We start from the raw sequence: 15,104 nt of genomic DNA on the forward strand, positions 1-15,104 counted from the left end.
CCGACTATGCATCTTTTCAGTACGTATTTATTAAATACCTAGCATATGCCAAGCCCTGAGTTAAGCATGAGCGATACAAAAATGAAGGGGATAAGCATGTTCTTTATTATCGAAAAGCTTACAGTTTCCCCCGTAAAGGTCACAAAATAGAATTGACTTTAAATCCATGTATTGTGGATTGAATATTTGTGGTATACTTAAGTGTCCCTGCACACTCTAAGCCAATAGCAGGCGTACAAATGTTAAGGTTCTTTCAAGAGCTACCTGCTGTTTACTTACTATGTACTGCATGTTGGGAAAACTAGGCAGAGTAAGGACCTATTCTCTGCTTCCAGAAATCTCAGAAACTAGAACATACACAAGCAAGGTTCAGTAGCAGTGCTAGTCTGAATGAAGGAATTGAGAGAAGTGTCACTCTGAGCTTGGAAGTTCACGGAGAGCTTCCTGGAGGAGGAAGCGCTTAGGATCCCCAAATATTGATCGAAGAGGCCTTGGAAGATCAGGAAAAGATTGAAATAATAACAAGGATAATGAAAGTAATGAAGACATCATTACCTATCATTCATTTAGTGCTTAATTGCCAGAGCCTGTGCTAAGCATTTTAAATCTCCAATTTTAAATTCTTACAAAGTGATATGAGATGGTGTCTTTATTATTTTGCAGATGAGGAAACCGAGGCATGGGATAATTAAGTGGCTTGTGCAAGTTCAGATATCCATTAATTAGTGGAGTTAGGATTTGAACGCAGGTCTATTGGAGTCCAAAGTAAGTGTTCTGAGTCACCACCTTATAAAGCCTTTTGTGCTGGAGGGCCAAGGAAGGGAGTTATGATTCAAGACCAGACCCAAGCTCTGTCTATATAACTTCCAAACAGTTGGCTCAAGAGGGAATACTATCAGTACCCTGGAATTAGGGCCTTAAGGAGCCAGATATCCTGTGAGTGCTATAGAGATGAAGCATGCTGACAGACACCTTGGAGAAGCTGTCAAAGCTCAGTTATCATTGAGGAAGGATTCCAGATGCCGTGAAGTCTCCTCAAAAAGCCCCTTTGCCATCTGAGCAGGCAAATCTCTCTGTCCTTCAACATACAGTTCAAAAAAAATAATATATTAGAAGTTTTCTCAGGTAACTTTGTCCCTCTTCTGAATTCTCTGAGTATTGATCTAATATTATTTTCATCACATGTCATTCTAAAAATGATTTGGGGTGGTTTTATCAGGTATGTATATTTTCCTCTTTGAGAGCAATAAGCAAATTCTATCTTGTATTTACGTTAAACTGTAAGCAGTTCATCTTCACACAGTTAGACTGTATGTAGACTGTAAGCTCCACGAGGGCAGGAACCATATCTGAGTCATTCATCGCTTAATACCCAATACCAAGCACTCTAACCTGATCATAGTAAGTGCACAATATATTTATATTTGAATAAAATAAAGCTAAATATATTTTTTTATTTGAATTTACATATAGCTGGTGCTCATATTCATGGAATTAATGAATGAACAAATACTCTTATTTTCATGATGGCCTTAATATAATTAGCTCTCCTGTGATCTCTTCTAAGGCAAGGTGTATCAAGGAATTCATCATTACCCCACTCCTGGAATTAGTTCATTTTTGCTTATTCAGCTCTTCAGTGAGTTTGTACTATGTCCCAGATGCCATAAGCACAGGGGTTACAAAAATGGCCAAGACAGAACTTACTCCTTCCTATGAGATTCTAGTCAACACCCCAAGAGTTCCTGAGAGCCCAGTACTGTCTGCTTTGAGACAAGCTTTGTGTCTGACTGAAGTATACTCAGCTGGACCTTTGGCAGGAGGTGGACTTCACCAGGCCTGTGAGATAGTCAGTGTAAAACTCTGGTTTCAGTGCAAGGGAAGCATCCTGGGTTGTTAGTCAGGAATCCTTCCAATTTCATTGTAGTGTTTTTTGTTTGTTAAATTTAGGTCACTCTCTTTCTCCTTTTGTATTCTGAATGTTCATTACTTATTTTTAAGCTCCTGGAGATTTGGGGCTCTCACGGGGCCATGTAGTACAACATGCCATAGATTGAAGAGCTCTAAGATGAGCCGTGGGCCACAGTTCTGCCAACCACTGTGGCAAGTCACATCCACTTTTGGGGCCTCGGATTCTCCTGTAACATAAGCAGTTGTTTATGGCTTCAGTTCTAGAGTCTCTTTCGTTCTAGTGACATGTGGTCCATTGCTGATTCAGCACTATTTCTGCTGAACTTAATTTTGGATTTCATTTTAGACCCAAGTCACGTGGCCGATATTAAGAACACCCCCGCTCCCCGCACGGTACCGAATGTTTCTTTCTTCAGTGTTTGGCTTAAACATCGGTAGTGCTTCATGGTTTCCTCCCTCCCATCCCTCAAACATACGTTTCATTACCAACCAAATTAAGCTCACAAATCTTAATCCATAAAATATTTCCACCCAGACACAGTAATGAGGTTCATATTTGTGGTTTAGTATACCTAAGAAAAGCTCAGATGAAATATGACTAGATCCACTGATACCTTCAGACCACAAACTGCCCTGGTGTGGTCTGGTTTCAATTTTTGAGATAAAAATTCTGCAGAGCACTTGCTTTCTCTCTTCTGTTTCTTTGCCTAGATGGAAAAGAAAATAAAAAAGTGGGCCTGACCAAGTGGCAACAATATAGGTTCCTGTAAAATTCTGGAAAATTGTTTCAGAAATAGATTTGAATTCATTTCCCAGTGAAACAATGACCTCCTCTGTTTCGGCCTTCATCCAGAATTTTAAGAAATCTAGTTGACTCTTTCACAAGTATTGGAACATGGATTCTTGAACTTTTGAACCAAGATTAAAAAATTAAAGAGATTTATCTAAGAAGGACAGGTTATAGATGGATTCATAATTCAACCCTAAAAAAAGAGATTTTCTGAAAAAGGCCGTATGACATGGTGGCCTTTGTGAAGCTGTTATCAGCCACCCAAGACCAGAGAAGGGGCACTGTGATGGGAGAGAGAAGAGATAGCCCTTAGAGTCAGGAAGGCCTGAAATCAAATCCTGTTTACCTGCTGGGAGCCTTGGACAAAGTCTTGCAAGTTTTCTGAACTATGGCTTCTTTAAACTGTAAAATAGAGATCTTTCCATATTTGTTGGAGACGGTGAATGTGATAAGGAGTTATAAATGCCTGGCATATTAATAATAAGTGCTACCCAGATGTTAGTATATATTCTCCTCCTCTCTCCTTTTCCTTCTTGTCCTCCCCTATCAGGAAGCTCTACAACACTGAACATATTTTTAAAAATAGACAATAATATTGTAGAGGTCACTCAAGTATTGGTTAAGAGGTTGGATTGGTTTGGGATGACAAGTTTCAGTTTATGTGTCAACTTCAATTAGCTGCTAATGGCTGCCTGGAGCTGCTTTGAGAAAGATTCTGTGGCCATGCTTGGACTCAAGGGGAAAGGTGTTGTGATGGATTATCAATGTCTGCTATGGGTACAGAAGTGTTGGTATGTGTGCCAAATATTTGGCATAGCAAGACTAGATAGCTTTGACAATCTTTTCCAACCCAATGTGCTGATATTTAAATGGATGGAATGCGGCTTGACTGATGCCTGGGTCTGAGGGAGCCAGATGGAGTCACTGACGGTTATAAAAGCCTGTATGAATCAACTTCAATAAAGTTTGACACATTTTGATGAAAGCTGACTCCTGAAATGAAAATATGCCTCTAAGACTGGAAGCAGGAAACTAGACTCTCAGGGAAAGCTGAGACTAGTCCAGTAATTAATGTGCATGACCTCAGGCAAGGCAAACATACTTTCATTGTCTACTTTTTCTTTCTCAAAAAGGGGCGATTTAAATGCTACAATAATAACTAACATTGATTGAACACATCTGTGCCAGGAACTGCTTTACGTATCTTAACGTGGATTATCTTATTGAATCTTCTTCAAGACCTCTGAGGTAACTACCTTTTTTCCCTCAGTTTACAAATGAGAAAATGGAGGCTCGCACAGCTCAAGGTCACAGAGCTGAAAAGGAAGAGCAGGAATTTAATTCGGGTGGATTGACTCAGGAATCAGAGACCCCATTCCTAACCATCGGCTTTGCTGCCGTCCTTTAATGATGTCAAGGAGTGGTTTGCATGACTGAGTTAAAAGGCCGAATTTCAGAAGGACTCAGTGATCAGGGTCCAGAATGACTACCGGCAATGCAAGACCTTTATGACTTAGAGAGAGAACAGGAGAAGCTGCGCATGAGCCTGAAGAATAGAGATTATTTTCAACCCTTGCCTTGGGCTTAATTCAGCTGGGTAACTTTAAGCAGCCTTTCCTAGGGTGTAAGTTACAACATGTTGTATTAATGCAAGGGGAAGAGATTACTAATTCAACATATTTGGAAAATGATATTTTGAACCAAATGTTATTTATACCAAACAAATTACCCAGCTTTCGTTACTTCAGGATTTTCTAGGGTCTTTAATATGTTTGTGTTTATCCGAAATCTCCAAGAAAGGGAGAGTTTATAGTGTTTCCCAAACTTACCTGATTATTCTGTGTTTGAAGTATGTCACAGGATTAGGTCTGATGGCACACAATGGGGAAAGTGCAGATTTGGAAGAAATCCTAGACCCTTTCCTCTTTCGTTTCCTTATATGTTAGATGAGAGTAGTGGTATACCCAGCTATGCCTGGTCTGTGATAAGTGTGAAGCTCCAGGACGGAGCCTCTCTAGCAATTTAAAGTAAGAGGGAGGCAAATGGTTGAACATGTATCCTGTGCCTGGAACTTTAGGGATGCCATTTAACTTTGATACCAACCTTACGAGTTAGGAAGCACTGTTTGTATTTTACTGTTAAAAGAACTGAAGGCTTGAGAAGGTTAAATTAGTTACCTAGTCAGTAATCATTTGACTCAGAATTAAGAACCCAGTCTAATTCCAAACCCTATGCTTTTTCTGCTATACCAAGTTATCTTTTGGAACAAGATTCATTGTTCAGTTTAAAAAATTAATATTTATGCAATAAACATCAGCAGGACATCCACCATCATTGACATAAAGAGAGTTATTGGATTCCTAAAATGGGACCGCTTGGGAAGGTGACGTTGGGGTTCACGTAATCATTTTAGTTACGGTTTTGAACTTGAAGGGAAGGCACGGAGCCAAATGTGCTACAATATCTATGTGTCAGGCAAATCTGTAAAGCCCCTGGAAACAGCCTATTCTCCGTGAGTCTGGCCTGGAGAGAAAGAAAGTGAGTAAGTGAGAGGGAGATAAAGTGAGAAGTAGCAGACAGGGGAGCTTAAAAATCTCTCCTTTATGGAAAATTGGGCATCATGCTATGTGCCGTCTAAAAATAAATGTATGGCTTCCAAGAAATTAGTTAAGACATGAGAGCATTTTAGAGGGTCTAGAAATTACAACTCTCATTTTTGAAAGAATGGACTTACATGAACAAACAAACAAATAAATAAATAAGGAAGCAGGGGTGGGGGAGGGAATCCCTTCTAGACAGGATCATTTAGTTCAGCATATGGCAGGAAAGTCAAGAAATTTAGACCGAGAGCGATAAGTCAGAGGCAGTCAGGAGCAAATCGAGGCTGAATCATACAAATGAATAACTTTTCTATCATTTTTCTAAGCTTCCTTTAGGTATAGAGTTTGGCTTCATGTTTTTGGAGGAAGACTTACTAGATGAACCTTTATTTCTGCTTCAATCTCTTCATACATATCAGTATAATAATATACAACTTGCTAGGTTGTGATGATTGGAAATTACATACATAAATTTAACACACTGACTTGTGGGAGTCAGTAAACTTTTTCTTAAGTGACCAGACAGTAAATACGTTTGGCTTTGCAGCCAGATGGTCTGTCACAACCATTCAATTCTACAATAGTAGATAAAGTAGCCCTCAACATGACATAAATGAATGAGCATGGATGTGTTCCAATAAAACTTTATTTACAAAAATAGGCTGCCGCCCCATGGCAGTTTGCTGACACTTGCTGGAATATAGCAGTTAGTTAGTAAATGATGACCTTATTATAAAAGCAAATACAGATTGAAACGGACAGGAAGGAAACTAACATTTTGTTGAAAGCCTACTGCATGCCTGTTTAGTGCCAAGCCTTATGCCAGATGCTTTTTTATACATGTAATCATTTATCTTGTCATTTGTCATGACAACAGGTATCATTATGCCTATCTGGAAGCTAAATCTAGACTCAGGGAGGTTTTGCGACTGACATAAGAGGCAAAGCCAGCTTTTGGACCCTGATTTGTGACTCTAAAACGTGTGCTCTCAACTACTGCACTGGGGTGACTCATCAAGCAACTTCCCGCAGTTCATATAAGGTGAAAACTTAAATGAGCACTTCTTGATAAAGAGAGCAGACACCTTCAGCTTCCATTTCCCAGAGCTTCGGCAGCAATCTGGTGGTTGTCCATGTGTAAGCGCAGAAATATTTGACCTCTGTCTTTCTCCCAGAGCCTCTGGCTGGACCTCAAGTTTCATACACTCCCCCCTTGGAGCATGCTTAAGCCAAGGTGTATTGTTTGCAAATGCTTATTGGATTCTAGGCAGATGTTGGCAAGTTTTATTTGGCTCGAGATGGAGTTCCAGAGTCTGCTGAAGACTGGCTGTGCTCACTGATCATCTTAGCCAAAAAGAGCTGCTAATTAGGGTGACGCTCTCCTTGTCTCTACCTCTGGAGCTAGGTTTTCCCACTCTGGGCATGCCCGTTTCAGCCCAAATGGTTTGCTTGGCTTTTTACCATAGATCTAGAGAGCAAATTTACAGTCCTTTTAAAACCTATGAAGCCTTGTGTACCAGTGCAGAATTTACGGGACTATGTTCCAAGACGTTCTTAGGTAGATGTTCTGTGGACGAGGGTGTTTGTGTTCAAATAAGTTTGAGGGAACTGGATTAAACAAAGCTGAACACTAACTGCTGTAGGATTTCTCAGATCATGCACTCTTTTACCTCAAATCTCCCATTGGCTTCTAATCACACTCCGAATAAAATCCTAACTCCTCACCACTCCCTACCGAGCTCATTTCCTCATTTCATTCAGATCTCTGCTCAAAGGTCATCTCCATGTCTCATCCTAATTAAAAGAGCACGCCCCTCACCACCAGCCATTGACCAATCCCTTACCTCGTTTTTGATTTCTTCTTAGCAAGTATCTACCGGAGATTGTATTGTAAGTTTGATTCCTTTTTTATTGTCTACCTCTTTCACCGTTAAGCTCCATGAGTAAAAGGGCCTTGCATGTCTTGTTTTCCATTGTATCTCTAGCCCTTAGAATTACATATTGAGTGAACATATGAGCTATGAATCTCCAAGAACAGGACACAGTGTCAAGTGTTCTCCACTCTTTTAGCCACAGAACACTTTTTTAGGTGCATCTCATGGGAAGGCTGTTCCACAGGACACATTTTTGGGAACTCCTTCTCTAGTGGAGTCTTGTTGCCAAGAACTACTTCAACAACAGATAACAACAGCAGCAATAACAGTAGAATATTGATATTGAGTGCATTTCTGTGCGAAGCAATGCACTTGCACTATGTCATTTAATCATCCCGATAACCTTATGGAGTAGGTGTTACTATTTTGCCTTTAATACAGATGAAGAAAATGAGGCTTAGAGCAAATAGTAAGCTCTCAAACCCAGAGCTTTCTGATGCCAGAGCCATACTCTTAACCATTACCCAATCCTTTTCCTGGGCTGTGAATTTCTCCGTGCCCTAAGGTAGAGAACTCCTTATCTTCATCCCTCCTTTACCCTCTCCTTCCTCCCACTAGTTGTAGACAGATCTTTGTTATAACTGCCAGATTTTCCGGTCTCATGTGACTCAGCCTCAAATTCCCCAGACGGGCCTCCTCTGTCCTTGGTACTGGTTTTTCAAAATTCCAGGCAGTTCAAACTTTGATCCTAGGGGCCACCTCTGAAAGTAAGGGCATTCCTTGAAGTCTGCATCCTGAGATGGTTTCCTGTCTCAGGGCTGGCTGCCTTTCCCCGTCACGCGTTATGACAGCACTTTGCACAGCTGAGAGCCTAGAGGGCTAGGCATGAAAACAATGTCAAGTTCCGGGCTTTCTGAACAAAGTCTGGTGAGGAAGGGGAAGTCCAAATCTAGGACACAGCAAGGACTCCTGCCCGTTGTTGAAGACAATGGGTTTTATTCCACTTGTACTTGACTTTAGATAAACTAGATACAAATTCTCCTTTTTAAAACTTTATTGGCAGGAGGAGTTGGCCTGTGAGCAGACAGGCAATTCTAGAATGATGAAGTGATGAGAGAGAGACACATGGGGTGGGAAGGGGTGACATGAAGGGCCATCTACTCTGCTGCAGGAGGTAGATCCTGAACTGAAGAGGGATATGAGTAGGTGAAACCACAGGGAAAGACATTCTAGGAAGGAAGGAATGGCATTTGGAAGGGCATAAAAAGCATGAAATGGTTGGTGTGGAAAGCATGAATGAGAGCTGAAGTTACAAGGTCTGTTTGGAGATCAGAGCCAGATCATGGAGAAAACTGAATGCCAGGCTGGGGATCTGAATTCTTCCTATGGCCAAAAGAGAACCATTTGGAAAACTTTACGCCTAGAAATGTTGATTTCTACAACCCAAAGTTGAGGGACAGATTGGAAGGGAAGGCTGGCGGATGGGGAGCAGTGGGGAAACTGTTGCAGTGGTCCATCTGTGAGATGCCGCAGCCTGAACTAGCCTGATGATGGGGAGGGTGAGAGGCAGTGAACTGTTTTACTTGTCAAGGCAGTAGAGTCCGCAGGTTTGGTGTATGATGAGGTAGTAACTAAAAGTTGGAAAAGGAGAGGGAATTAATCCTAGAGCGTCATCTTCATTATAATATCTGCTAAGAGAGGAATAGGTTGTGGAGGGGGGAACAATGGGTGAGTTTCAGTTTTGGTCCCTTTGAATTGCCTTGCCCTTGAATAAAATACATTTGAAGTCATTGCCTTGGAAGATCCTACTCTGGGGTTATATTCAAGAGGAATCATGGCTCCCCAGTGAACTATGACATCTAATGCAAGATACCTGGCTCCACCTCATAAATGGATAAGAAGCTTAAATAAGACACAGTCCACCCTCGTGGTTGCCATAAGTACCAACTGCTAATCAATACGAGTGCAGTTGGGTTGGATGAACTGATTGATAAGAAGTGGTCAGAATCGGTGACAGTGGAGTGCTGGAGGCAATAGCAGGCAAATTCTAAGATTGGCGCCACCGATCCTACCTCCTGATAGTCACATCTTTGTGTAATTCCTTCTCCTTGAGTGTGGGATGGCTCAGAGGCTTGCTTCTTCCCAATAGAATATGGCTAAGGTAATGGGATGTCACGTCCACCATCAGGCTACTCAAGATTGTGATATCTGTCTTGTTTGCAAGCTCTCTCTCTCTCTCTCTCTCTCTCTCTCTCTCTGGCTTTGATGAAGCAAATGGCTATGTTGGAGAGGCCCATGTGGCAATAAACTGAGGGTGGCCTCAGGCCAACGGCCAGCAAGGAATTGAATCCAGCCAACAACCACACAAGTGAGCTTGGAAGCTAATCATTCCCCTGTTGAGCCTTCAGATGAGACCCCAATCCTGGCCAACTTTGTGATTGTAGCCTCATGAGAGAACATGAAGCAGGACATCCATCTAAGCTGTGCTTGGAATCCTGACCTACAGAAACTGTAGGGTAATCAATGTGTGTAGTTCTAAATGATCAAGTTTTGTGGGAATTTGTTGTGCAACGATAGATCACTAATACAGAGGACTCCTTGGCTCAGTTCATGTGTGCTAAAGCTGTTCAGAGAATAAAACTCTGCTAATTTTTCCTTTCTAAAGAATGTATTAACTCTGATAGTTTTTACATTGCCCCCATCTTCTAAGAGCACAAGAGAAGACCTAGGACTCAGTGCTGACCCTGTTGCCAAATGGCATGAGATCTTAGAAGGACTTTTCCCTTCTCTGTGTCTCTGTTTCACCATCTTTAAAATGAGAGAAGACAAACTAGGCCAGCAGTTTCCAAAACTTTTTGGTTTTTTTTTTTGGCCACAGAACTCTTTCATCAAATGACATTTCACGAGGAGGCTCAGTGCATAAAACAGATAAAAGAGGAGGGGCTTTAGTTGAAATGAGGTTGAGTGCTTGGCCTCCCCATCTCTCCACAGCAGCCCCCTAATACCTCGGAAGAGCCTTTTAAATCTAGTCTCCAAGCTCCTGGCTTGGAGGTTACCAATGAGCCCTTTCAGTTTCAACATTCTATGGGTTGAAGGGAATTTATTTTAAACAGCCTACCTATAAATTGGAGCATTCTTCTGTGACATCTCCGCATAGAGCTACCTCTGTGTGACCATCCCAGGACCCAGGACATAAGTGCCTCGGAGAGCAGGCCACTTCCTTGGGGGCAGCACTAAAGGTGTCTCTGCCCACCATGAGCCACGTCCCCAGCAGATGGGCTCCTTCTGTTGCATCAGAGCTCCTTAGGTATTTGCCTCTACTGGACTGTCTCTTCCCTAGGTGGAAAGTCATGGCTTCCTCGTCTGGTTGTACTCACGGGCTTTATTACTGTTGTTGTTGCTGCTTTGTATCTTGGTGCCTACCCTGGATGCAGTGTTCCTGAGGGTCTCTGGCTGGCAGGGAGTCCAGTGCTGCTCTAGGTTCTCTTGCGCTGGCTGTGGTGTGTCGCTTCTGCAGTGAGGTTACGTGTGTGCATATTGCATGAAGTGCCTAGCAGAGTTCCCCAGGGCACTGCTATTAGCCAGGCTTTCCCTGGGTGGCATCCGTAGGCATAGAGCTTTGAACCAAAATATACTGACTTGCACTCAATATTCAGTCTGCCATCTTTTTTTCTACCTACCAAATATTTTACCCGGAACACATCCCTGGGTGATTAAATTTAAGCTCTCCAAAGTATCCCCTTGCCTAATGTCTATCACTGGCAATTCTCGTATTTGTATTAAGCGTCACCCTCTCTACTGAACCACGCTTTAAAAATGTGACTCTTCCTCTAGCAAGTAGCCTGCTACCTCCAACCTCTTTTCTCATCTGGAAAATGGGAATAATACCTGAATACCGAATGACACAGAGGAAGAAGTGCAATTCTGGGAATTAGGCAGTTTGGGGAGTGCCTGGAGAGGAATCCCAATGCCACCACTTTCTGCTTTGTGCAAGTGACAACCTTTTGTGGCCTCAGTTTACTTAACTGTGAAATAATATTTGGTTGCTGGGAAAATCTGAGAGTGATGCACAGAAAAGTTATTTTATACATTTATAAATTCCTGAGAATCTGCTTTATTAAAACTATCTGGCACGTGAAAATGCTTCATTCACCATAGGACACAGTTCAGAAGCCAAGCGGTGTTGCGCTATTGTTCATTTCCGTGAGGACAGCAGAGTTTCTTCAACAATACCTTTCTGAGGGCCTGAAACCTGCCAGCAGGTAGCTAACCTCTGGGGAGAATGAGCTCCAGCACACAGGGTTCCTGCCTCACTGATGATCTTGGCCTCAGTGGCGTGCAGTCAGGTGGGGCAGGGGAGGACATCATCAGCGGAGTTATGATGTGCAGAGGGCAGTGGGGGGAAGCACAGAGCCTCTGCAGGAACTGTCAGAGGGGTGTGTAAGCCCGTCTGCAGGACAAGCACTTGCTTATCTGTGCGTCCATGCTTCACGTCTCAGGCTGGCAGGAGGGCTTCCCCCTCCTGCAGCTTCCAGCCCAGCAGGGGAAACATATTCCACTTGAAATCATACACTACTTATTTAATTACAGTTTCTGCAGGAAGTGGGCCCTGAAGGAGCAAGTTGGAGAGAGCAGCAGTGGCCACCTGCTGAAGGTAACACTAGGGTCTGAAAGACACGCCTCTGACTCTTTCTGGGCTCTGCTCTGTCTAGCCCCGTCTGTTGTCAGAGATGAACAGAATTTCAGTGTGGAGCGTGACGGTTATAACCACTTGCTCAGGACTTGGAAGTGGGTTTGAGTTCTGGCTCCGGCAATCACCCTCTGAGCGGCCTCGGGGAAGCTACTTAAACTTTTCCAGCCCCAGGTCCCCTAGGTTTGAATGGGGGGGGGGCAGTTACCCTTGCTGGAAGCAATTGTTGCTGATTAAATGGCACAAAGCCTGTAGAGTACTCAGTAAATATTAGTTATTGCCATCATCCCCTCAGCCCCTCCCTGAAAAACGTTTTAGACACGTTCATGTAGAAGTCAGTAGCAGCCAACTCACCTCCTCCAGGGTAAGAGTTGGTCAGTGGTTAATTCTGAAACAAGCTGTCTACTTTCAGAGTTTATGAAATATCTCTAGCTGTTGAGATAGGGGAAGTTAAAGGACCAACCAAAGCTATTTGAGTTACCATGGCTGCATAATTAAGGGCCTGTGTATTTCAGGATATTTCAAAAAAAAAATCTGAGACAACTTGGCGTGAAATGATTTTTTTTCATTTTCACTCACAAATAGACTAAAAATACACACGGAAGGGATTTTCCATTCACAATCTGCTTTCAGTGTGGGCATTTGAATTTTTTTCCATGATGGAGGGTCAAAGGGAGTGATGAAGTGTTGAACTTAGGTTGTTGCTAAAGTTAAGGAGAGGCGGGAAAAATGAGACAACAGAGGAGGAAACAGAACAAGGCTTCAGGACATAACTGAAAAAAATAGTCTGGTCACCAGGGTTAGAATCAGGTAGGCGCATAGGCTTTTCTCCTCTGCAAAGAAGGTCATAGGGTGTGTAGAACCCCTTATGGTAGGTAAGGCCACCGCTCTTTGTCTCTGATGGAATTATTGCCTATCGTTTGCAGGGGTTTGGAGGGGTTTCCTTCTTGGAAAGGAGCCTTCATCTAATGCTTCCCACATGTTGAAGGTGTTCGTACTAGCCTGGGATTAAATTCAAGGGGATTCCCTGTGATGTTAAAGTGAGAAGTGATTGAACCCAGGGGGACTTGTGGCTCAGAACTTACAACCATTTCCTGGTCATCCTGGGATTCACTGCCCCGAGGCTGGGCACCCTGATTTCAATTTATCTCCCAATCAGCTCTTTTAAAACCAGATGCTCCGTTCACCTGGCTCTCAGAGAGGGTGCAGGCACAGGTACAGCCCTGCTTTCCCAGTCAGAGCTCTCACCTGTCGAGCTCGGCCAAGGGTGGGATGAAACTCAGCTGTGATGACCTGACCGCTGCTTCTAGTGTCATTCTTCTCTCTCTCGGGGCTTGAAATTTGAACGTTTCTGTTTCCAGGCAGAGAATTTTACCACCATGAGCTGACCTTTTCTGAGCACCATGAAAAGTGATATACACAGGGCTATTCTGCAAAATCAATAGACACCAATGCCAGCTGAGGGCTTCTCTGCCATCTCGGCCGGCCACCGAAAGACATCATTCAAGGTCCCAGAGAGGTCCGCCCAGCCTGACATCAGGAGACAATGCAGCATAAGGGAAAGAAGAGTAAGGTTTTGGTCCACAAGTTTGGGTTCAAAGCCAACTCTGCTTCCCTCTTATGGAAATCCTCAGATGCACCATTTCACCTCCTTGGGCCTTGATTTCTCTGGCCATAAAATGGGGCTAGTAATTTATAACTTGCGGTGTGAGAGTGAGAATTTGATGAGAAACCATAGGCAAACCATCCTATCACATATGTGATACGTAGTTAACCTTCCACGTTAACTATTTTGAGTGTGTGTGTGTGTGTGTGTGCGTGTATTATCATCACAGAGGGGTTGTGTATTGAGTCAACTAAATGTTTGTTCCCTACTCTCTGCGTTTCAAACTGCCGTGACTTCAGCATGACTTATGTATGAAGCCAGCTGGATATTTTTTCCTACAAGAAAACAAGGCTGTTTGTAGAAATCCAGGGGGAAGGAGAGAATAGGTGTTCATAGTCCCTTGTGAGCATTAGAAAGGGTAAGATTAAGGGGGATATGTTTTTCATTCCGTCAGCTTGAATTCCCTTTCCAAATTCCATTCTGGTTATATGATCAGGCTACCGCTGCATTTATGGGTGGCCACAGTCTGGCTGGAGGGGCGGATTTAGTCAGAAAGAACGTTTTCTTCCCTTCTAAAGGCAGTTCAAGAAGCAGTAGCATTCAGAAGGAACGTGGCGGAATGGGCCCTGATTTGGGGGTCATGGGGACCTGGGTCTGGAAACCGGCTCCATCCCTCTGAGTTCTGTTTCTCATTCTCTCTGCTTTTCAACCTTTGTCAGATAGGTACGGTCCCTTTCTCAGAGACATATGGATATTTAGTGAGATGAGTTATACAAAGATTTAGAGCGTGGGTTCTCCGTATGTTTTGTCTATTGCCATCATTACAATTAATTAAAAGAATCATCCTTTGCTAAGCATTTTAAACTCCCCACATATATGTCTGTCTACCGTACTACTTGGGAAATTGCTCGGACTTCCACTGGACATGGAGGGGCACAAATCCTTGTCAAAGTGCAAAATTGCAGCCTGAATGCACACCACCTGGCTTCATGATTTTTAACTGTGTTTTGTGTGTTCAGGATTCTGTGGAAATGTCCCAGAGGCTGGGGTGAGTTTTAGACCCTCCACCCCCTGCTTCGATCAAATCGGGCCCACATTTACCTGCCATATATTAGGGTCTTGCCAATTCATTTCGATTTCATTTAATGAATATTTCCACTGCTGGAAGTAACTTTGAAAGCCACTGTCTTAGAACATTAATCTTGGACAAGTCCTAGTAAATTGATAAGCAGGAAAACCAAGGAAAATCTCCATTTATTGAGCTCCTACTATGTGCCAGGTTCTGTGCGAAGTTTGATATACATATTATCTCACTTGAGCGTCACAAGCACCCTGTGAGCTATAGATGGTCATCCTCTTTATATGGATGACAAAGCTGCCAGCTGGAAAGTTGGTCACTTTGGGCAGGGGAGGCAGTTAGTGGGAGACGAGATAAGGAAGCTAGGTTTTGCAAAGCATAGAAAAAAATAATCTTTAACAACTGTACAGTTTGGCAACCCCCCCTCTCACTCCTTATCCAATTCACATTGTTTGAGCAAATCAGAGAATATTCATATTCACTTTCTTTCCCCAAATGCCATCACCTCCCTGCAACGCACAGGTTCAAAGCGCACTCACTTCCGTCTCCTGCAAA

The 15,104-nt window shown here is 43.0% G+C and overlaps 1 protein-coding gene across 7 annotated transcripts in view; it reads right to left on the reverse strand.

Annotated features, from left to right (window-relative positions):
* Positions 1-15,104, reverse strand: part of TNC (tenascin C) — a 91,864-nt gene that overhangs the window by 74,927 nt on the left and 1,833 nt on the right. Inside the window, exon 1 of one of the 7 annotated variants that reach the window (XM_082402175.1) lies at positions 13,114-13,219. The exons of the other annotated variants lie outside the window; for them this stretch is intronic. The gene's annotated coding sequence lies outside the window, so the exon portion shown is untranslated. Of the gene's footprint in view, positions 1-13,113; positions 13,220-15,104 lie in introns of those variants that run through there. 7 annotated transcript variants of the gene reach the window in all.

This window comes from Balaenoptera borealis (assembly GCF_965194805.1).
Source record: "Balaenoptera borealis genome assembly, chromosome: 8".
Lineage (NCBI taxonomy): Eukaryota > Metazoa > Chordata > Mammalia > Artiodactyla > Balaenopteridae > Balaenoptera > Balaenoptera borealis.